The sequence below is a fragment of the Panthera leo genome, chromosome E2, assembly GCF_018350215.1.
Source record: "Panthera leo isolate Ple1 chromosome E2, P.leo_Ple1_pat1.1, whole genome shotgun sequence".
Lineage (NCBI taxonomy): Eukaryota > Metazoa > Chordata > Mammalia > Carnivora > Felidae > Panthera > Panthera leo.
Window position 1 is genome coordinate 55117631 of NC_056693.1, and position 24054 is coordinate 55141684.

The 24054-nt window shown below is 42.8% G+C and overlaps 2 protein-coding genes across 2 annotated transcripts in view; one reads left to right on the forward strand and one right to left on the reverse strand.

Moving 5' to 3' along the window:
• SDR42E1 (short chain dehydrogenase/reductase family 42E, member 1) overlaps positions 1–15212 on the reverse strand; it is a 56171-nt gene extending 40959 nt beyond the window's left edge. The window contains exon 1 of the mRNA XM_042919614.1: positions 15191–15212. The gene's annotated coding sequence lies outside the window, so the exon portion shown is untranslated. The remainder of the gene's footprint in view (positions 1–15190) is intronic.
• HSD17B2 (hydroxysteroid 17-beta dehydrogenase 2) overlaps positions 1–24054 on the forward strand; it is an 89921-nt gene that overhangs the window by 16076 nt on the left and 49791 nt on the right. The gene's annotated exons all lie outside the window — the stretch shown is intronic.

The following is a 24054-nucleotide window of genomic DNA, read 5'->3' on the forward strand; positions in this document are numbered from 1 at the left end:
CTGGAAGTTTTCCTTCCTTTCTATTTTTTGGAATAGCTTGAGAAGGATAGGTATTATCTCTGCTTTAAACGTCTGGTAGAACTCCCCTGGGAAGCCATCTGGTCCTGGACTCTTATTTGTTGGGAGATTTTTGATAACTGGTTCAATTTCTTCTCTGGTTATGGGTCTGTTCAAGCTTTCTATTTCCTCCTGATTGAGTTTTGGAAGTGTGTGGGTGTTTAGGAATTTGTCCATTTCTTCCAGGTTGTCCAGTTTGTTGGCATATAGTTTTTCATAGTATTCCCTGATAATTGCTTGTATTTCTGAGGGATTGGTTGTAATAATTCCATTTTCATTCATGATTTTATCTATTTGGGTCATCTCCCTTTTCTTTTTGAGAAGCATGGCTAGAGGTTTATCAATTTTGTTTATTTTTTCAAAAACCAACTCTTGGTTTCATTGATCTTCTCTACAGTTTTTTTTTAGATTCTATATTGTTTATTTCTGCTCTGATCTTTATTCGTTCTCTTCTGCTGGGTTTAGGGTGTCTTTGTTGTTCTGCTTCTATTTCCTTTAGGTGTTCTGTTAGATTTTGTATTTGGGATTTTTCTTGTTTCTTGAGATAGGCCTGGAATGCAATCTATTTTCCTCTCAGGACTGCCTTCGCTGCATCCCAAAGCATTTGGATTGTTGTATTTTCATTTTCGTTTGTTTCCATATATTTTTTAATTTCTTCTCTAATTGCCTGGTTGACCCATTCATTCTTTAGTAGGGTGTTCTTTAACCTCTTTTGGAGGTTTTCCAGACTTTTTCCTGTGGTTGATTTCAAGCTTCATAGCATTGTGGTCTGAAAGTATGCATGGTATGATCTCAATTCTTGTATATTTATGAAGGGCTGTTTTGTGACCCAGTATGTGATCTATCTTGGAGAATGTTCCATGTGCACTTGAGAAGAAAGTATATTCTGTTGCTTTGGGATGCAGAGTTCTAAATATATCTGTCAAGTCCATCTGATCCAATATATCATTCAGGGTCCTTGTTTCTTTATTGACCGTGTGTCTAGATAATCTATCCATTGTTGTAAGTGGGGTGTTAAAGTCCCCTGCAATTACCACATTCTTATGAATAAGGTTGCTTATGTTTGTGAGTAATTGTTTGGAGGGTGGGTGATGGGCATTGAGGAGGGCACCTGTTGGGATGAGCACTGGGTGTTATATGGAAGCCAATTTGACAATAAATTTCATATATTAAAAAAAAAAAAAGAAATTTGGGGGATGGAGAAAATTGGGGGAGTGATTTTGGAGGACCCAAAGGAAGACCTCAGTGAAGAAGACAACGACAGTACCAAAAGGATTGTGGCAGTCAACAAAGTTAGGAGGCTGTTGTCCAAGGAATAAAGAAAAAGTAAAAGCCATGAGTATCTCAACTTTTGTTCTGGTTAGTTTACAAGACTAATATGTAAAACGATTGGTTAAAAAGGCAATTTACTTACATAGCAAATCTTCATAGTTTTTAATGCCTGTTACAGTTATAGGGTAGTTATGTGAAGAAAGTGAACTAAGGCATGCCAAATGCTTAACATGGCACCTGGCTACATATAGTACATACCCGGTGAATGCTTCTTAGGAAAACAGAGGAGACAAAAGACAATAAAGTAATCAGAGAAAGCATCAGAGTGGAAATAATACCAACTATTTTGAGGGCTGGAACAGCTCATCTCCATGTTGGGCTGCTATCTCTCTATCCCTAACAAGTTAAATTAGATCTCTCCTATCGATGCCGTTTTCATCAGTTCCATCAACCTTTAGGAGTGTTTGTTTAATAACTTCTTCCTCCCAAAGCAGTAGTTTTCGACTGGGAGAAATTTTGCTTCCTAGGGGACATTTTAGTGTTGTCTGAAGAGATTTTTGGTTGCCTTAACTCAGAGGCATGGGAACATGCTATTGGCATCTAGTGGGTAGAAGCCAGGGATTAGAGTGCACAGGTCAGCCCACCGCAGAGAACTGTTTGATCTCAGATGCCAATACTGCTGAGTTGAAACACTCTGCCCTATAGATCAGGGGCCATATCATTCTCATAAATCATGGGATCCCAAATGCCAACTACGAGCAAGTTTCATGATGGACACCCAATAATAATAAAAAGAAACAGGGTCTGAACTGGAGCTTATAGAATAGACCAGATCGGAATGTATTTTCTTCTGCTTTGAGTGCATAGTGGTAGACGGTACATGAAGTTATTTGGAAAGAAAGTTCACAAAGGAGACTGTAAATATTCTAACCCCAAAGGGAAAGAAGAGATAAACAGCCTCGGGGCTTCACCAGGAGACTGACATTGCTGTAAACAAGAGAGTCACAGAACAAAGGGTCTGGAACCGCAGGTAACACAAGAACACCCAAGACTATGAGCAGTTCATTGTTTTGACAGATAGAATTCAGTCAACCACTGAAGCAGCAGAGATAGAATTTTAAATAGACACAAAATAGAGAGCATTTCTTTGGTAACGCACAAAGGTGAGACTCTTCAGCCCACCATGGGCTGCCATGCACACAGAGAAGGCTCCACCTTGGGAGTCTGGTGAATACCAACCATCACGGTGCATTAGAATCACCTTGAAAGCACCCTGATGTGGGGCACCTCGGTGGCTCAGTCAGTTGAGCGTCAGACTTCAGCTTGGGTCACGATCTTACAGTCCATGAGTTTGAGGCCCACATCGTTGGGCTCTGTGCTGACAGCTCACAGCCTGAAACCTGCTTCAGATTCTGTGTCTCCCTCTCTCTCTGCCTCTCTCTCTCTCTTAAAAATAAATAAACATTAAAAATAAATAAGGCATCCTGATGTTTGGGAACCAGCTCCCAGAGCTCAGGTTTACTTGATCTAAGATGTGTGTCTTGAGCACTGATGTTTTTTCGAGCGTCCCCATCCCTGGTGAAGCTAAAGTATAGCTCTACGTTGAGAACGAACTACAGCTCAAAGCCTTATATAAGCAATTCCTTCAACACCTTATGTATCTAATTCCACTGAGGGTCTCAGAATTTACGTGTCTGAAACTGAGCTCTTGATTTGGGTCCCCTCCTACTTCGTGTTGCTGGTGAGCCGCACCACCCAGCACCCCGCTGAGACCAGAATCTCTGAGAGTCACTGTTAATCCCTGTTTCTCCTCCTTCTATCTCCAAATCCAATTCATTCCTGGCACTGTCACTGGCATTTTCAGAAGGCATCTTGACAGATCCAGTGCTCTCTTTTTCCAAGGTCTCTGCGCCAAAGCTGCTGTCGTTTCTTCCTGGGATTCCACTCTTGCCCCTCCAATCCATTCTCTGAGAGGTAGCCAGAGAGCCCCTCTCTTATTTAAGACCCACCAAAGGCTTTCCACTGTAGGGAATACAAGCCCAAACTTCTGCCCAAGACCGGAAGCCCTGCATGATCTGGCCTCTCTCATACCACCCCTCTCTCCTGTACTCATCAGCTTGAAACATCAAGCTTTTCCTGGCATTATAGCCTTTGCTGTTTATTTCACCTGGAATGCTTGGGTGGGGAGCCCCTTTACAGGGCTGGCTTCTTTCTTTTCATGTGTTAGCCTAAATCAGTCTCAGTCTTGGAACCATACACATTTTAGGCCAAAGAATTCTTTTTTTGCTGGGACTGTCCCGTGTATTGTAGAATGTTTAGAAGCATACATGGCCTCTACTCACTAGATGCTGGTAGCACCTCACTCCTCAGCTGTGACAACCAAAAATGTCTCCAGACGTTGTCAGGTGTCCCATGGGAACAAAATCATTGGCTAGTTGAAACACTACTGGTTTAAATATTACCTTCTTCTTCTACTATTTATAAATGTTTATTTATTTTGAGAGAGAGAGAAAGAGAGAGAGAGAGAGAGTGCTCAAGAGTAGGGAAGAGGCAAAAAGAGAGAGAGAGAGAGGGAGAGAGAGAGAATCCCAAGCAGGATCTGCACTGTCAGTGCAGAGCTCACCTTGGGGCCTAATTCCACAAATCCTGAGATCATGACCTGATTCGAAATCAAGACTCAGATATCTAATCGAATGAACCACCCAGGTGCCCTTAAATGTTATCTTCTTGAGGAGGTGTTCCCTGGCGTCCAGGCTTTAAGCCTCCAGTTGGTATTCTCAATCTCCATATCTTATTTATACTTTTATAACATTTTCCTCATCTTGAAATTAAATATACACTTATTTATCTAGTAAGTGTCTAGTAACTACCTCAGCCAATGACCTCTGTAGAGTATAACCAGGAGTCAAGGTGTATCCAATGCTTTAATGACAGAACCATGGCTAGTCTGCGGAGACAATTTTTATGGGGCTTCTCCTTTATGACCAATCCCAAGTCCCTCCTTGGTGGGTCATGGTGCTGGAGAAGCCGAGGCTCTCGTGTTGTAGGTCCATGCTCAGGTGGGAATTCTGGATTCTTGCAGAAAACTAGGAAGCTAGGCCAACGTCTTCTTACCTCTCTGTTTCCTCCTTTTCCAGGCTTTGGCCAGAAAAGGTAATCTTCATGTCTTCAAAATGGTTCTAGCAAAGAGCTCTCATGAGTAGAGTTGACAATGAGTTCCAGCTTACTGAAAGCATTAGTTCTCGCAGGAAGCACCCCTGTGAGGTATCCTATCTGCTCAGAAACCCCCTAGGCGAGGCTAGCCCTAGGGTGTCCACGTCCCTTGGAACTGACTCTTTCCACTTCCATCAGGCAAAGCTGGGCTGTGAATCTAGGTCTTGTCTATCCCTCTATTTTCATCCTTAAAATCCATATTTCAGGGGAAAAGCATCCTTTCCCCCAGCCTGGGCAGGATTGGGCTGTCCACCCCCAAAAGAAACCCATAACCATTAGCAGATTACCCTATTCTTTTTTTTTTTTTTTTTTAGCAGATTACCCTATTCTTAAAATGTTAGTAATTCAGCCAACCTGACTTCTCAACCTCCCCTGACATACTGTTCCCCATTCCCACTCTACTTTGCCTCTTTGGGGAAATCTTTCTTTTTCCTTCCACACTGGTGTCTTTAGCAGGAAGGGAATACTATATGGCAGTGCTGTCCAATAGGAACATAATGCAAGCCACAGACCATATGTGGTAGAGAAGGGGTAGTACCCTCTACAATGTCCTAGGGCTGCTGTAACAAAGGAGCACAAGCAAAGAACAGTGGGTTTAATTGTTTTATAGTTCTGAAGCCAGAAGTCCAAAATCAAGGTGTCAGCAGGGCTTCTTTCTATCTGAAGCCTCTAGAAGAGGATACTTCCTTGTCTCTTCCACCAGTTTCTAGTGGCCCCCAGTGATTTCTGGCTTGTGTTAACATCACCCCAATCTCTGCTTCCATCTTCCTATGGCCACCTTTCCTTCAGGTCTACATCCAGATTTCCCTCTTCTTATAAGAACACCAGTCATATTGAATTAAGGGCTCACCTGACTTCACTATGACCTCATCTTAGCAAATTCCATCTGTAACTACCCCATGCTCAAATAAGGTCACATTTTGAGGCAGTGGAGAATAGGACTTCAACATATCTTTTGTGGGGGGAACACAATTAACTTATAACATCTCCCAAACCAAAGCAGGGTCGCATTTCCAGAAGAAGAGATGATGGAAAGGGAGTTGTGCTGGTTGTGGGTGAATCCATATCGCACCCTCCATTCCCCATTCATCTTCTGCTCTCAGCTCTCAATCCTGGAGGATGACTCCAGCTAATGGAGAGCATGGGACAGAGGCTGTAGGAAGGGAGAAGTGTGAACTCAGATTACTCCCTCTGGCACCTCCCTGCAGAGTCACTGTTGGGCTGCCCAACTCCCTTGCCTGAAGGTCACTGTTTACCTTTTTTAGATGCCAGTAACTCCCCTTCCAGTAATCTCCCCCTTGTTCCTTTAGACCTAGGAAAGGATATCCTAACTTTTTATGTGCCCAGGTGTACTCTAACCTTTCCCACACCCTTTACTGAATATTCTTGCAATCACCCAATTTGCCATTTCTTGGCTCTAGGGTGATTGCAAGACTGACTGACGCACCAGGAAAAAGAGCAGATGTCTACTACATTTCTAAGAATGTTCATTCTACTGCACCTTCCTCATTAAAGATACTTTACTAAATGACAGGTCTTGGTCATGACTTCTGGTTCTCAGTGTTCCTTTAGCAGGAACAGTTCCTTTAGTGCTGCATTGTCATAACTCTTTAATTAAAGGTTCTTTCTAAGAACTTGTTTTCCTAACAGCAGAGGTACAGAAGTCAATGGAAGGAGTTCATAAAGCTCCATGCAGATCAGGGAGTTAGTGTACCTGGACTGTAGGGAAAAGAAGCCAAACCAAAAAGTATTAACAGCAGGGGCAATTTGGAAAAGGCACACATTCCCCCGGCTGAGATAAATACACCCCTTGTGTGGCGTTGACAGAGGAGTTAAGAGGTCACTGAAATCATTACCATTTTTCATTCTCCTGAGTTAAAGAAAACAATGACAGAGACTGCCAAGTAAGACAATTACCAGCATAACCAATAAGAAGTTTACCAGGATTGGGAAATTCTGCAGTGCCAGCCATGAACTCTGAGCTCCCCACTAGACGTAAGCTCCTTGAGGGCAGGGACTGGGTCCATGTTGGTCACCATTCCATCCCTAGTACCAAGCCAAATGCAGGATAGAGAGAAACTGAGTGAATTAGTAAGTGAGGCACTTTGGTTGGGGCTGGCTTCTGAAGATGTTCTAAATCAATTCTGAGACTGTGTGTAGAGAATTCTCTCCCATGTGTGTTGTTGCCCCTGGAGAGGAAGCTTCACCTCAGGTTGCTGCTAGATATGGAGAGTGCTAGGGGCGCCTGGGTGGCTCAGCCGGTTAAGCGTCCGACTTCGGCTCAGGTCATGATCTCACAGTTCGTGAGTTCGAGCCCCGCATCGGGCTCTGTGCTGACAGCTCAGAGCCTGGAGCCTGCTTCACATTCTGTGTCTCCCTCTCTCTCTGCCCCTTCCCTGCTCATGCTGTGTCTCTCTCTGTCTCAAAAATAAATAAACATTAAAAAAAATAGATATGGAGAGTGCTTAATGGGCAGAGTACACAAGGGAGGTTCTAACCTAGAACACATAACTATAGATAGAAGTTTGCATTTTGATTTAAACAGCTGTTCCTAATACTCAAAGTGACTCAGGTATCACTGCAAGTCACTTTGTCCCATTAGTCTCCAAATATCATCTGCTTGAGTCCCTATCACACATGCTGAGAGGCTCATTGGTGCCCTCACAACATGTTTGCAAATTCCCAAGCTCATTTTCCTTCAAGTCATTTCTGACTGATTTTTAATAAAGGTGATTTCTGGTTCCTTCCCTACTTTCAGCCAAAACATGTACATGTAAGAGCCCTTTTTCCCTACTTACTCTACACACACACACACACACACACACACACTACGTACAGGTCAGCTGAAAGTATTAAGCTTTCCAGAAAATTCAAGGGTCTTCTGTTACATCAGATTCTGTAGGTATTACACTGCCCTATTCTTTCCTGTATCTTAATTTTATTGAGCTGTAATTCACATACCATGAAATTCACCCTTTAAAATGTACAATCCAGTAGTTTTTAGTGTATTCATAAGGTAATGCAACCATCAACAGTATCTAATTCCAAATTTTCATCACCCCCAAAAGAAACCCATAACCATTAGCAGATTACCCTATTCTTAAAATGTCAGTAATTCGGCCAATCTGACTTTCAACCTCCCCTGATATACTGTTCCCCATTCCCAGTCTACATTGCCTCTTTGGGGAAATCTTTCTTTTTCCTTCCACACTGGTGTCTTTAGTGGGAAGGGAATACTATATGGCAGTGCTGTCCAATAGGACCATAATGCAAGCCACAGGAGTTATTTTTTTTTTAACTTTTTTTTATGTTTATTTCTGAGACAGAGAGAGACAGAGCATGAGTGGGGGAAGGGCAGAGAGAGGGGGAAACACAGAATCAGAAGCAGTCTCCAGGCTCTTGAACTCACAAGCTATGAGATCATGACCTGAGCTGAAGTTGGACGCTCAACCGACAGAGCCACCCAGGTGCCCCAAGCCACAGAAGTTATTTAAAATTTTCTAGTAGTCGCATTTTAAAAAGTAAAAAAGGTAAAATTACTTTCAATTGTATATTTTATATAGCACAATCTATCCAAAATATTATATTTCAACACATAATCAGTATACAAGTTCATAATGGGGTATTTTTCACTGTACTAAATTTTTGACGATTTGTTTGTATGTTGCTTCCTTATGGAAGTCTTCGACAATCCACCTCTTCCCTGCCACCTTGATTATTCATCATGACACTTGTTTCCCTTTGCATAGTTCCTTTAGTACCATTTACCACAATTCATGATTTTCTTTTTCACATCATGCACATACTACTGTCTGTATCCCACACTAGACTGCAAATTTTTGAGGATGATGCTATAGACTGAATTGTGATTCCCCCCCAAAATTCATATGTTGAAGCCCTAACCCCCAATGAGGTGGTATTTGGAGGTGGGGCCTTTGGGAGGTAATTAGGTTTAGATGAGATCATAAAGGCAAGGCCTTGATGATAGGATCAATATCCTTATTAGAAGAAATACCAGAGGGTTCTCTCTCTCTCTCTCTCTCTCTCTCCATCTCTTTGCCATACAAGGATGTTGTGAGGCCAGCAAGATAGCTCTTACCAGAATGTTTCCAAGCTGGCACGCTGGTCTCTAATTTCTGGCTTCAAGAACTGTGGGGGAATGGATTTCTGTTGTTTAAGCCACCCAATCTTATGGCAGGATAGCCATAAGATGCAGGTTATCTCATAGCTGTGGTTTAGGCAATAAATGCTAAAGCTCAGTTCTCATATCTGTGAAATAGGGATAAACAAATTGACCCTAGAAGTCATTTATTCACTCAGCAGGTAGAGTGCCCAGTGTATGTCAGGCACTGTCCTAGGTGCTGGAGGTTAAACAGATCACAGAGCAAAGTTCTTGCCCTCACCAAGTTTGCATTCTATTGGGGGAAACAAATATCTAGAAATTAATGGGCCAACACGTAAGACAATGTCAGGCAATGGTAGGAATAATGAAGAAAAATACCACGATGTCTTAGATTAGGTGGTTAGCACAGCATCCCAAATAGAAGTGCTCAATAAAGAGTAGCCTTTTATACTACTCTTATTATTTGCGGTGTGATTTGCTACAGTATCTAAAGTGATCCTTTTACAATGTAAGTTAGTTGAAATCATTTCTTTGTTCAAATTTTTTTTTTTGTTCAAATGTTCTAATGACATCTCATCACACTTAGAATAAAAACCACTGTCTTCACCATGATTTGCAGTACCTTGGATCTGTTGACAATGGGGCTGGATGCTTCTTTTTTTGTGGCTGTCCTATGTGTTGTAGGCTGTTAAGCAGCATCCTTAGACTCTATGCCTTGGATGCCGGTAGCAACCACCCAACTGTGACAACCAAAAATGTCTCCAGATATCATTCGATGTCCCCTGGGGACAAAATCACCCCATTTGATAGCCCTGAGCTTACAGCTAGCTTGAACTACTGCTCTGATTTACTTCCCACTATTCTCTTTTTACTTACCCTTCTCTGGCCAAAATGGCTTCCTTGTTCCTCCCCCAACACTCTGTCCCTGTCTGAGAGCCTTTGTCTCTGCTCTTTCCTCCGCCTGGTGCACCCTTCCCTGGAATATCCGTTCAACTGCTCCCTGCTCAGTGTAGCTTTGCCTGACTTCCATAAAGAATATGGCATTTTCCTCCCCGGTCACTATTCTGCTTCATAACATCCATCACCACTTGACACCATATGCATTTGCTTGTTTACTGAATATGCCCCATCTTCCTCTGCAATGTAAGTTCCACAGGATAGGGACTTGGATGGTTTTAGGTACTGCTGTACTCCCGTGATCTAAAAGAGTGTGTAGCACATAGCAGGCACTTAATGAATATATGCTGAAGGAATGAATTAATGCATGAATGTATGACTCTTAGAAGGCTAGGAAAGAACGCACAGGATAGAAAAAGCAGGACATAGCTGAGATGATGAAGAAACCAGCCCAACTGGAATAAAAGTAGGTCTGAAAGTTGGGCTTGTTTGGGTGTGAACAAATTCAATTATTGTTGAAATCCAGGCTGCATACATGATCCATCACCTATCAGACAAGTAGGAGCCAGAGTAGTTTCATGAGTAAGAGAACAATGTGGTGAGGATGGAGTGGAGATTAGAAGCCTGAGTCCAACTGGAAAACAATTCAATGAGATCCAACTAGAAATTAACATGATGTTTTGTGTGTGGACAGAGGTGGCACATAGGTTTTCTCCCCTGTGCCATCTTTGCTTGGTTAGGAATGTTGGGTGAGTAGGTTCTGAGGGTGAGAGTGCTTTGATTTAACAATGTCTGTGGTGGTATTGGAAGGATGTGGCAGCAGAGGCATCAAGGGTCTGCCATCCCTGTTGGAAGAAACTACGTCAAAGGCACTGATTGTTACTGAAACAGAAAAGAGGGGAGCCCCGGTGGCTCAGTCAGTTAAGTGTCTGACTTCTACTCAGGTCATGATCTCTCGGTTCAGGAGTTTAAGCCCTGCGTTGGGCTCTGTGCCAACAGCTCAGAGCCTGGAGCCTGCTTTGGATTCTGTGTCTCCATCTTTCTCCGTCCCTCCCCAACTTGTGTGGGCACGCTCTCTCTCTCGCTCTTGTTCTTAAAAATAAACATTAAAACAAAAAAGAAACAGAAATCAGAGAAGTGTAAATCAGGGCTCTCTTGGATTTCTGCACGGTATTTTAGACAAATTTCGCAGGTAGTGTCTTGTATCATTATGTGTTAGGAGCTGCCAGATGAGATTTGGGCTCTATGTTGGCAAGAGTGTCATCCTGTCAGTCAAGAAACACCTTCCCTGTGAAAGAGACCCAGAGAGACATTATTAAGGCAGCACTTTGAAGATGAAACTATAGATAATGACAGGGAGGAGGAACGAAGCCACCTCAAGATAATGGGGCAATTTAGCTATGTCTCTAGGTAGTTTTCCTTTCTTTGTGTTATGTTACTCTTAAGTAAATTTACTTTTTATGTGGTAGCGTGGGGTGTTTTTTATGTAGTTGCTTAACATGTTTTTACAAGTGTAACTTTGCTTGTAACCTTCCTTGTGAAATATAGAGATGGAACCTTTAACAAAAAAATTCCACTAGCAAAACCACATGAAAACAGGAGAATGAGCAAAAGAATCCAGCCTCAAAAAAGATGAATGTATGATTCCCTTTATTTAAGGTAAAAATCAGGCACAACTGATCTATGCTGTTAGACATCAGAATAGTGGCAACCTTTGGGGTGGAGATGACTGGAAGTGGACACAGGGAGGGTTTTGGTGAGCTGGTAATGTTCTGTTTCCTGATCTGGGTGCTAACTGCATGAATGGATTCACTCTGTGAAAATTCATCAAAGTGTACACATAAAAGTAAAAAAAAAAAAAATACCTAAGAAATTTCCTCTATAATGTACATAGAAGATGGATAGTCTCAAAACAGTTATTGCCTTAAATAACTCCATCAGGTGAAACATACACTAGTTATTGATTTATAAAGATTGACCATATTCAGATGAAACATGATGAAGAGGAAAACCAAAACAAAAACAAGTGTGTGCTGTAGAATTTTATGATTCTAACTGCACCTCTGCTCTTGTTAGTTGAATGATGGTGGAAACTTTATATTCTTTGAAGATTGGTTTCCTCATCTTGAAAACAGGCATAAGAAGAGGGGTGCCTGAGTGCCTCAGTCGGTGAAGCTTCCAACCCTTGATTTCAGCTCAGGTCATGATCTCATGATTTGTGGATTCGAGCCCCACATCAGGTTCTGTGCTAACCTTGTAGAGCCTGCTTCAGATTCTCTGTATCCCTCTCTCTCTGCCCCTTCCCCACTTGCTCTCTCTCAAAAATAAACATTTAAAAACAATAAAAAATAAAATATGAATAAAAAGATGTACTTTTACAGAAGCCAACTGAAAGAACTCCAAATGGCCAAAGTTGAAATAATGTGAGCAATAAAATGGTATTGGATTATAACCCAAGGTATAAAATGAATATCCATGAGCCCATAATGATATAAATAAATGATCAAATAAATCAATAAATGAGGGAGAAAAGACAAATCTCCCATGCAGAAAAATTCCAAGTAATTTACATAGATACTTCATTCTAAAAGAAGGGAAGATAGCTGCTTACTCCTTAAGCGTGAGCTATGCACAGACTTCCTTCCCGATGGCACAGTACAGAAAGGGAAAAGAGAGTAACTTTACAGTGAAGAAACCTGAGAACATTGCTTTGCTCAGGTCACCAAGGATAACATCAACAGTCACAAGTCCTGCTGATAGTGTACTCTTCATATGATGTGATGAAAGGCACTTTATCTCTGTGATCTCCTTCCCCAAACCCATAATCCTAGGCTAATCGTGAGAAAAACATCAGACAAATTCCAGGAAGTGGGTATCCTACAACACACCTGACCAGTACTCTTTAAAACCATCAAAGAGACCAAAGACAAAAAAAGGCTGAGAAACTGCCACGGCCAAGAGAAACCTAAGGAGACAGGACCACTAAATGTAATGTGGTGTTCTGGATGGGAACAGAAGAAGGATATTAAGTAAAAAGTTAAGGAAATTTGAATAAATATGGAATTTAGTGAATTGTAATGTATCCATATCGGTTCATTAATTATAGAAAATGTCACATACTAATCTAAGATGTTAATGATGTGGGGAAACTGTATGCAGGGTATGTGGGAATTCTATATAGTCTTCCTTATTTTTCTACAAATCTAACTGTTCTAGAAAATTTAAATTATTTTTTTAAAAAGACTGACTTTAATCTTGAGATCTTAGGCATGAAATAAGATAACATATAAATATAAGGCTCTCGAACCTTTGGGACCTAGTTCCCTTGGACAGGCAAAATTCCTTAGGGCCTGCCTACCACACCCATTTCTGCACAAACTTTTTGTTTCCTATATGCCCCAGGGGCAAAACAGATATTTATGGCAACCAGATCTTGATAGAATGCTGGGTTAAGAGCCATTTGTATACTCTGATTTCATATGTGAATATAAAATTTGAGAAGCCTCTAATAAGTTAGTGCATGTGAAAAAAAATGAATGGATGAAAATGGTCATTAAAAAAGGATCTGAATTTGGTGGGGGAGGAGGAGGGATCTATTTGTGGCCCATCAGTGCATCATCGGCTATACTTAGAGAATTTATTTTTATTTTATTTATTATTATTTTTTTAGGAACAGAGAGAGAGCACAAGCAAGGGAGAGGGGCAGAGAGAGAGAGAGAGAGAGAATCTTAAGCAGGCTCTTGCTCACTATGGTGCTCTACATGGGGCTCAATCCCACGACCCTTGGATCATGACATGAGCCAAAATCAAGAGTTGGATGCTCACCTGACTAAGCCATCCAGGCACCCCTGGGAGATTTTTTTAAAGTTTTTTTTTTAAGCTCATTTTGAGAGAGAGGCAGAGAGAGAAGGAGAGAGAGAATCACAAGCAGGCTCCACACTGCCAGCGTGGGGCCCGATGTGGGACTTGAACCCAGAAACTGTGAGATCATTACCTGAGCCAAAAGCAAGAGTTGGACGCTCAACTGACTGAGCCACCCAGGCGCCCCTTGGAGGTTTTTTTTTTTTTAATCATTGACTACCTAGTGCATGTCATACAGGGTGCTAGCATATGAATATGAGAAGAGTTGCCGTGCATAAATCGTCACTTCATATTCTACTAAGGGAATTTTTAAAAAAGCAATTCAATCAACAAATATGATAATGTTCGAATTGAAGAAAATGACCAAAAGGCTGAGAAAAAGAATAATATGGTGTGAGATTTGGGATGGCAGAATGGTGTGGGTTGGCTCCCCTGGGAAGCAGACTCTGAGGCAGAGGTGAGCACACGAGGCGTTTCTTAAGGAGCATCCTAGAATGTGCACCTCCGGGGAGGAGAGAAGGAAGCAAGGTTCTCAGCCCCTTGGGGAGCTCTAGCACTGAAAGGACCCTTCATATTTCTCCCAGGTTGGGCTGTAATGACCAGACCTGTGTTTATGCTTTTGCATGGATCAATTGTTGAACGGGGGCCACACTGGGGAGGGTGGCTCTCTGTAGCTGAGACAATTGCTGGACGAGTTGACTTCTTCTTCTTTTTTAAATGTTTATTTATTTTTGAGAGAGAGAGACAGAGAGAGAGACAGAGACAGAGCATGAGCAGGGGAGAGGCAGAGAGAGAGGGAGACACAGAATCTGAAGCAGGCTCCAGGCTCCAAGGTGTCAGCCCAGAGCCCGACACAGGGCTTGAACTCACAAACTGTGAGATCATGAGCTGAACCAAAGTCGGACACTCAACGGACACTCAACCGACTGGGCCACCCAAGCACCCCTCGAGGAGCTGACTTCTGAATGATGTCTGCCAACAAAACTCTGTTTCTGGGGCAAGTTTTTCCTGAAGGGAATCTGGGTGGCACATCATAGGAACATCCACCAGAAGAGCGAGGGGACGTCTACTTTAAACACAAGAGTCAGGAAGGTCTCTCTGAGGTGGTGATATTTCAGCTAAGGCCGGGAGGATGAGAAGGACCCAATAAGGCAAAAACAAAACAAAAAAGATGAGGAAGTATTACATGTGTGAAGGTCCTGAGGTAGGAAAAAATGTTGTGTGGATACCTCAGATATGAGCCATCAGGCGCCAAGCTAATATTCTTTTTCTTCCCTGAGGTACATCTTTTCTAAGTTCCTGAAAACGAACTGCAGGTTCCCTCAGCTGCTTCATGTTTCCAGCGGTGTGCTGGGGTCCACTTCTATCAGCTTTAGAGAGACGATTGTTGAATACTCAGAAATCTGGGGCGCTGATTGTTAAACCATCGACAGCTTCAAAGGTGTCTTAGCTCAGGCTTCTCTAAAAAGGCACCATAAACTGGACAGCTAATAAACAAGAGAAATGCGGGGCGCCTGGCTGGCTCAGTCAGTTGAGCATCTGACTTCGGTTTGGGTCGTGATCTCACAGTTCACGGGTTCAAGCCCCGTGTCGGGCTCTGTGCTGAGACAGCTCAGAGCCTGGAGCCTGCTTTGGATTCTGTGTCTCCCTCTCTCTCTGCCCCTTCCCTGGCTTGTGCTTTGTCGGTCTGTCTCTCTCTCAAATAAATAAATAAATAAGTAAACATTAAAACAAAAATTTAAAAAACAAGAGAAATGCATTTCTCACAGTTCTGGCTCCCACGTAGTCAGGTTCCGGGGAGAATCCTTTTCCAGGTCGCTGGCTGCTGATTCTCCTTGTATCGTCCCCTGCAAGAAAGTGAGCAGACTAGCTCTGCAGTCTACAGACTAGCTTCTAAGAGCACTAATCCCATCCAAGAGGTTCCAACCTCATGAGCTAATCACCTCTCGAAGGCCCCAGCTCCTAATTCCATCACGTTGGGATTAGGGTTTCAAAATATGAATGTTGAGGAATGTCATTGCTTCTAAGCCTTTTGAGAGGACAGAACTGAAGAAAATGTGATTTTGGAAAGGGTATTGATGGATTTAATTGGATTAAAATTGGCTTTTAATCCAAATTTAAGATGCCAGGGATTTTACTGAATTACTTCGATGCTGAAAATCTTGGTTCCTAATGACATTAACATAATACTTCATTTGCTTTATTCTTTTCTTTTTTAAAGCTTATTTATTTGTTATCTCTGTTCCCAACATGGGGCTCGAACTCAGGACCCCGGATCAAGAGTTGCATGCTCCACCCACTGAGCCAGCCAGGTGCCCCTTATTTGCTTTATTCTTGATATACATATGGCAGTTCAAAATAATCATAAATTACAATAATAATTATGGTAAGGCTAAGGAATACAGTTTAAAAATGTTGTCAGTCTTCACAATTTTAGTTAATAAACGACTTTATTAACTTTAGTTAAGAAGTGACAGAAGTAGAAGAATCGTTTTGTGTGTGTGTGTACGTGTGTGTATGCGTGTGTGTGTTATCTTGAATGAAATAGTGAAGGAGACAATGATCATTAATGTAGGCTAAGCCTCATGTGAAAGGTTGACGGGGAACCTTGAATTATATGGTTGGGTTGCCAGCACCTGAATTTGCTGATCGATCACCATCATTAAAAGTGCAACATGACTCATGCTTGCCCTTGTTGGTGGTGCAACAGGAGGCATCCAGCACCGCCTACGAGGCAGTCTTGGGGGGAGAAAAGTGAACCTAAATCAACTTAAGCCTCTAGATCTAACTTTACCAGAAATACAGAAGACAGAGGAGCAAATTAAAGAACAGAATAAGGAAGCAGTTTGCCAAACTTAGAATGTGGGGTATTATTTAGAATAAATAATAATAATAATAAATAATAAATAATAATTATTTAGGATAAATGCCACGGTTTCCTCAACAAATAAATGGGACGAAAAAGGGAATAGAATCCTGTAGAAGAGATGACACTTCAGAGACATGAAGACCAAATGTGATGAGTGGAACTTGTTTGCGCCTTGAGTCAAACCGACTGTAAAAAGACATTTTGGAAATGAACGGGGAAAGAGGAGTACATCCTAGGTATTAGATGACAGTGAACAAGAATTGTTGGGGCATCGGGGTGGCTCAGCTGGTTAAGCTACTCACTTTGGCTCAGGTTATGATCTCACAGTTTGTGGGTTCAGAGACTGACCCTGCTTTGGATTCCGTGTCTCGCTCTTTGCCCCTCCCCCACTCAAGCTCCATCTGTGTGTCTCTCTCTCTCAAAAATAAATAAACATAAAAAAGGAATTGTTACTTTTTGCAAGCTTACAAAGACCATATAGTTATATTTGAAAATATATCCTTGCCTTTTGGTGGCGTATACTGACATAATTATAGGTTTATGGATAACATGATATTAAGGGTGGGATTTGCTTTAAAATGTAGGCGAAAAAGGGGTGCCTGGCTGGCTCAGTCAGAAAAGCGTGTGACTCTTGATCTCAAGGTCGTAAGTTCGAGCTCCATGTTGGGTGGAGAGATTACTTAAATAAATAAATAAGTTTTTTTTTTTTTTTTAAATGCAGAGAAAAGGGGAAAACTATTGGGGGAGGAAATAAATAAAACAGAATATTGATAATTTTTGTGGATGGAAGATGGGTACATAGTCCATCATACAAGGTTTTCTTGTAGGGAATAGTTTTTTAAAAATTCAAATGGCAAGGAATGGCGAAAGGGACATGCATAAGCATTCCAGGCAGAATGTCCGATGTAATCAAAGATGTGGGTGAGGAGACACCAAGGATGTTCTAGGTGTGGTTCCGTGTGGCATTCAGGATGCAAGCAGAGGGAGAGGGGGAGATAAACTTGGAAATGTAGATTGGAATCAGATGGTACAGCCTTTGCTGCTGAACTGAAGAACCTGAATTTTAGCCTGTGGTCAGTGGAAATGTCTAAGGCTGGAGGCAGAGGAAGGGTAGGCTCAGGGACAGAACTGGGCTCTGAGGTGCAGACATACGGCAGGGCAGGGGCTGGCAGGGGCTGGCAGGCTGGAGAGGAGGAGCAGCGAGTCCAGGAAACCAGTACAGAGTGGGGCGAAGAGAAAGGTGACGGTGCCTGATGCTTCCACGTAATCAGTGGGCGTTTTGTCATTAGGCAAATATTTACAGAGCAACTACAACATGCCAAGCACTGTTTCGGGCACAGGAGGTAGAATCGTGGACTAGATAGCACCAGAGTCCCGGCCTGATGGAGGGGACCTAGTTCTTTCTCTCTCCTGCCAGTATTCTTCTCCGATGGAATATTTACTAAACAAGGGATTTGGGGTTCCCTATAAATATTACCTATGGCCTATAGTTCCCAGAGCTTTCTATTTATAACATTCACCACTCTGTATTGTAATAATTTACCTAATGTCTGTCTTCCTCCTAGCTAGAGTTTCTCAACCTTAACACTACTGCTATTTGGAGCCAGATAACTCTTCGTGGTGGGGTTTGCCCTGTGGGCTACAGGATGTCAAGTAACATCCCCACATCTACCCATTGGATCATCAGAGTTGTGACCAAAAAAAAAAAAAAAAAAAAAAAAAAAAAGCCTTCGCATATTACCCAGTATCCAGGGGAGCAAAGTCACCCTGGTTGAGATCCCCGCCTTAGATCAGTGTTTCTCAACCGTGACTGCAAATGGGAATCACCTGGAGAGCTTTAGAAACTGTTGCCAGCATTTAGTCCCATCTCAGGCCAACTAAATTAAGACTGTCTGGGCATGTGGCCTGGGCACTGATTTTTTTAAAGTGTCCCAGGGATTTCAGTGGGACTCAGGATTAAGGCAGTATGCACCATGAAGGTGGGGAGAGGTCTCTCTTTGATGGTGGTGTTTCTAGGACTTATCCCAGGGATTCCTAGATGGATGATGCCTGCACAAATGAATGAATGTGGAGATAGGAAGACACGTCCGAAGTTAAAAGTGGCATTTAGGTAAAGCCAGCGCCCTACCTCTTTTTATGGTCATGGATACCAACTGTTGGCTCATCTCTCCCTATTTTCTTTCTTTTTGAGAAGGTGGGCATTTAGTGGATTAGAGAAAAAAACCCAAAAAGCACTCTCCAAATCTCTGCAAAGACACCCTTAGAGGAAATGGGGCTGGGAAGTCTTGGCTGAGTCCCCTAGTACTGTCAACAGGGAGTTTCCCCCGCCCTAATCTGGGTACTCAGCCAGAGTACCCAAGACTCAAAGAGGAGTCTTTCTAATGGTGTCTGGGCTTGGCCAAGGATTTCTGAAATTCTGATCATTTCAGCTGACCACACATCTTCCCCATCAGCATGGGTTTCAGGGATGTCAGTACTGAGACTCATGTCCATTGTTTCTTAACCAGAATAACCTGAATAGATGTAATATGAAATTTTGGACAATTATGATGCCATTTCCTACTGCACCCCAACCTTGGTGGCCATCTGATGGCAGGCTGACCTGGGTTTACCTGGATTTTTTCATCATGAGGTGCAGAAAAGGAGATATGGAGATGGCTGTCAAAATCTTAGGATGGAAGGCAAGGGGACTGAATGGAGGTGAGGATCAGGAGAAGGCACTGGTCTTGTGTAACTGGAAGGAGAGTGATGTCATTTAGGAGAATAAGGAATTCTAGAAGGTGAAGCCATAGGTGATGAATTTGGGGTGGCCACAGGGGAAGTTCAGGAGAGACATCAGGACTGGACTGTAGTCTGGGAGTCTAGCCCTTGCCCAAGCCCAGCAGAGTCACTTTTGCTTATTTTGCAGCCAGTCTAGGAGCTGTTCCCTCATGCACCACTTGAGAACAAATTGTTGCATTTCCCCTTCTGGATGAGCAGTTGGTGCTGTTGCACGGATGATAGGAATCCATCCTCTGGGAAGAGAGGTGGCACCAGTGATGGAGACCCTTCTCTGGCAGACAGCTCTCATTGGTGTCCCCACTTTGTGCATCCTCCCTGCCCATCTTCTGCCCAAGGTGCTCAAAGAGACAGCGACTCATAGAAGGAAAAGAACGTGCCTTAGAAAGAGCAAATCTGGGTTCAAAAGACAACTCTAGCATATCCCAGATGTGTGGCCTTGAACAAGTATTGAATGTTTTGGCATCTCAGTTGGCCATCTTAAGAGAGGAATAGCAGGGGCGCTTGGGTGGCTCAGTCAGTTGAGCATCTGACTCTTGATTTTGGCACAGGTCAAGATCTCAAAGTTTTGTGAGTTCGAGCTCCACGTCGGACTCTGTGCTGGTGGAGCAGAGCCTGCTTGGGATTCTCCCTCTCTCTCTGCCCCTCCCCTGCTCATGCGGTCTCTGTTCCCCATCTCTGTCTCTCTCAAAATAAATAAATAAACTTAAAAAAAAAGATGACAATAGCATGGCATAATTATTCATAAAGATTCTATTTCAGGGAAAAAAATGCATTTATTTCCATTACAGAATGGACTTTTCCCGGGGCCACACCACCCAACAGTTACTACCTTGAGAATACCACTGGCAAAGGAGGTGGTGTTGGTGGTGCAGTGGCAAGTATTTGCTCTTCCTGGGTTAAGAGCTGAGCCTTAAATGACCCTCAGGGAAGCCTTAAGTGCACTAGAGTTTTATTTTGTTTATCTACCATTTTATCAACCCTAATATATTTTATAGGGAACAGGCAGTGACAACACGACGGTGGCAATCTGATGGATTGCTTCAGTCTTAAGCAAGGGAGGAGACAGTCATTTCCTCCTCAGTTTTGCACAGGTTTCAAGATAAGCATCTCTGGGCCCAGATGACTTTTGTAAGTGGGACAAAGTACATCAGGGGTCTTGGAGGCTCACAAGGCTACAGGAGTGGGGCAGGTATCATTAGGAATGCCGGGAGTGCATAGAGGAGGGCACTTGTTGGGATGAGCACTGGGTGTTGTATGTTAGCCAATTTGACGATAAATTTTATTTAAAATAAATAAATAAACAAATAAGTAAGTAAATAAGTAAGTAAATGAATGAATGAATAAATAAATAAAAAGGAATTCTGGAAGTGGCACATGCCCACCATGGAGCCCTGCTCTGAGAGTGTGACCCATGGCAGGGAGCATAGGGACCCTCAGTTTCAAGTCAGGGGTTCCTTGTTGGAACGCAGGCCTGCAGTTGGCTTATCTCCCGGTTAACCAAGAGAAACCATTGACCTGGATTCTCAGGTGAACTCCCCTGATTCTAGGTGTTAGTTTAGATTTCTACAAAACACCCTGTGCAAGCAAAACACCTATCAGACCATGCTCTTATTGATACATAGCAGATCTTCAGTTTGTGTTTGTGCGTGCCACTGTTAGAAGTGAAATCCACTGTGAGAAAAGCCCTCAATACCTCCGAAGATGCCTATACCCCTAAGAAGCCCTGCTTGTGGCTGCTGTTGGTCCAAGAGATCACTGGCAACGGGAGGACTTGGAGGGGCCTTAGGGACAGGGTGTGGGAGAGATGGGACCCTGGCAGAAAGTAGAGCCGATGACCCAAGATAAGAGCTGAACTGACAATTCTTTTGGTTCCAGGAACTAGAAGCAGCCAGTGAAAGTAGTAGCAGGGTTGAAGAACACAGCTGCCATTTACTTAACAAACACCTGAATAGTAAATGCCATGTGCCAGGCCTTGTGCCAATTACTTTAATTAATCAAACCATTTTAATCCTTCTAATAACCCTAGGAAGCAGGTGCTAGTATCGCCCTACATTACAGATGAGGAAACTGAGGCACAGAGGGGTTGATGGGCCAAAGTCACATGAATGACTTTGGTAAGTGGCAGAGCCAGGATTTGAACTCAAGTCTCCTAGCTCCAGAATCCAGGCTCAGACCATTTCTCCATGCTGCATTTGTTAAATTAATTAATTAATTAATTAATTACTTTTTTTATTAAAAATTTTTTTATTGTTTTTTGAGACAGAGAGACAGACAGAGTACGAGCAGGGGAGGGGCAGAGAGAGAGGACGTCACAGAATCCGAAGCAGGCTCCAGGCTCTGAGCTGTCAGTACAGAGCCCAATGCAGAGCTCGAACTCATGAAATGTGAGATCATGATCTGAGCAGAAGTTGGATGCTTAACTGACTGAGCCACCCAGGCATCCCTATTTTTAGTTTTTAAAGTTTATTTATTTTGAGAGAGACAGGGACAGCGCAAGTGGGGGAGGGGCAGGGATAGAGAGAGAGGGAGAGAGAGAATTCCAAGCAGGCTCCACACTGCCAGCACAGAGCCTGATGAAGGGTTTGAACCCACGAACCAGGAAATCATGACCTAAGCCGAAACCAAGAGTCAGAAGCTTAACTGACTCAGCTACCCAGGCATCCCTCTCTGTTGCATTTTAATAGGGAGAATTTCATCTCATTATGAAAAATAATGGTTTGTGGTTTTGAAGACAACATAGAAATGTATAAAAATGGTTTACCTAATATTAATTTAAAAATTAGTTGTCAAATTATATGTGTGCTATAACTGGAATTGTTAAAGAACAATGTGCAGAAAGAAGTCTAGAAGAAAAAACATGAAGCCTATAAAAGTTGTGCTACATTGGTAAGATAAATAGGGATTTCTTCTTTTACTTCCCCATTGTTGATTTAAAAAAATTTTTTTTACATTTATTTATTTTTGAGAGACAGAGAGAGACAGAGCACAAGTTGGGGAGAGGCAGAGATGAAAGGAGACACAGAATCCAAAGCAGGCTCCAGGTTCCGAGCTGTCAGCACAGAGCCCGATGTGGGGCTCGAACTCACCAACCATGAGATCATGACCTGAGCCGAGGTCAGACGCCTAACCGACTGAGCCACCCAGGCGCCCCCCTGTTGTTGATCTTAAAGTTTCATTACTTGTAGGATGTTTGGATAATGACTAGAAATTTACAGGCTTACACATTCTTCCCTCTTCGTCCCTCTTTCTGAATGTAGCTTCCAAGGGGGGCACCTGCGTGGCACAGTCAGTTAAGCGTCCGACCTCGGCTCAGGTCATGATCTCACGGTCCGTGGGTTTGAGCCCCGCATCAGACTCTGTGCTGACAGCTCGGAGCCTGGAGCCTGCTTCGGATTCTGTGTCTCCCTCTCTCTCCCTCTGTCTCTCTCTCTGTGCCCCTCCCCAGCTCGTGTTCTCTCCCTCAAAACTAAACGGACATTAAAAGAATTAAAGGAAAAAAAAAAAAGACTTGAAAGTCGCTTCCAAGGGACCAGCTCGTATCCAAGAGCACATGCAGTCTCACCTTTACAGGGTGGTGTGTTACATTCAAGGGACATGGTCCTAAAGAACTTCTGAACTTCACAACTTACCTAATTTAAGATTTGAACAAACGTTGGACTGTTTCTGTTCACCAGCTAATCCAGCACTCTTGAGTAGCAATGGGATAAATCTAGTTCCCATGAGCCCACCAGCTTTGAGACTACACAATTGTTAACTCTTTTGAATTAAAGGGATTCATACTGTTTCCATTTTGCACATAAAGGGAGACTTTATTAATATTTTTAGAATGAATCCGTATTTCAAACTCACTCCTATCTTGTACAGATTTCGTTTCAATGCTCATTACTTGCTCCAAGTTGATGTATTTCTAGGCTATTAGAGATGGAATGATCTCAAAGGGCATAGCTTAAACCCAACTCCAGCATGTTATCCACCCTCTACCAGGGATGGATGTCCAACTCAACAAATGTTTTGTTGAGTACTTACTTTGAGTCAGGTACTATCAACATGAGTGACAGGATTCTCTGTTCTGAAAGCATTCACATTCCAATGCCTTCTTAAATGCCCATTTAGTCAACACATGCTTTTTACTGACCATCTTCTGTGTGCTAAATCCTATGTGCTAAAAGAATGGAATATTTTTAAATATTTTATTTATTTATTTTAAGTAATCTCTACACCTGACGTGGGGATCGAACTCATGACCCTGAGATCAAAAGTCATGCGCTCTGCCAACTGAGCCAGCCAGGTGCCCCAAAGAATTGAATATTTTATATCCCAGCTGTTTAGATCCTGGACCCTGCTTGGGGTCCAACCTAACCCTGCCATGTCCCAGCTGAACGATTTAACTCTTTTTGTGTCTCAGTTTCCTCCTCTGTAACTGATGGTAGTAAAATGACTTACCTTTCAGAGTGGTGGGGAACACGTAATGAGTTAGTATGTGAGAGGCTGGCAGGAACTTGGTGAACACGCAATCCATGCAGGGTGTGGTTATTTTCAGAGATTACCATTAGAGAGCCCTTATGAGACCCTTGCCTTTTCCCCAAGGCCCCAGCCTTGTCTTGGGGTTTCTAGAGTACACAAGGAGTCTCAACGGGGAGCAGCTTTCTTTCCCAAGGTGCGCTGACACTTGCATAGGCTCAGGGCTAGCAGAGCCTGATCTTTAACACTGTAAATCACAAACGATGTCCTGGTTAGGGCCACGATACTGATAAGAGCTGCTTACAACATGTGGGGTCTTGTGTAAAACATCTACTGTGTGTTACCTCCCAACATCAGCCTAGGAGGGAGGTACTGTCATAACCCCACTTCCCAGATGAAGAAATAGAGGGTCCACACAACTACACAGAACATTCTCCAAAACTCATGTGTGGAAGACGCAGATTCAGGCAGCATGCATCTTAACTGAGATGTTGAGTTGGTCCTCACCAGACACAAATTC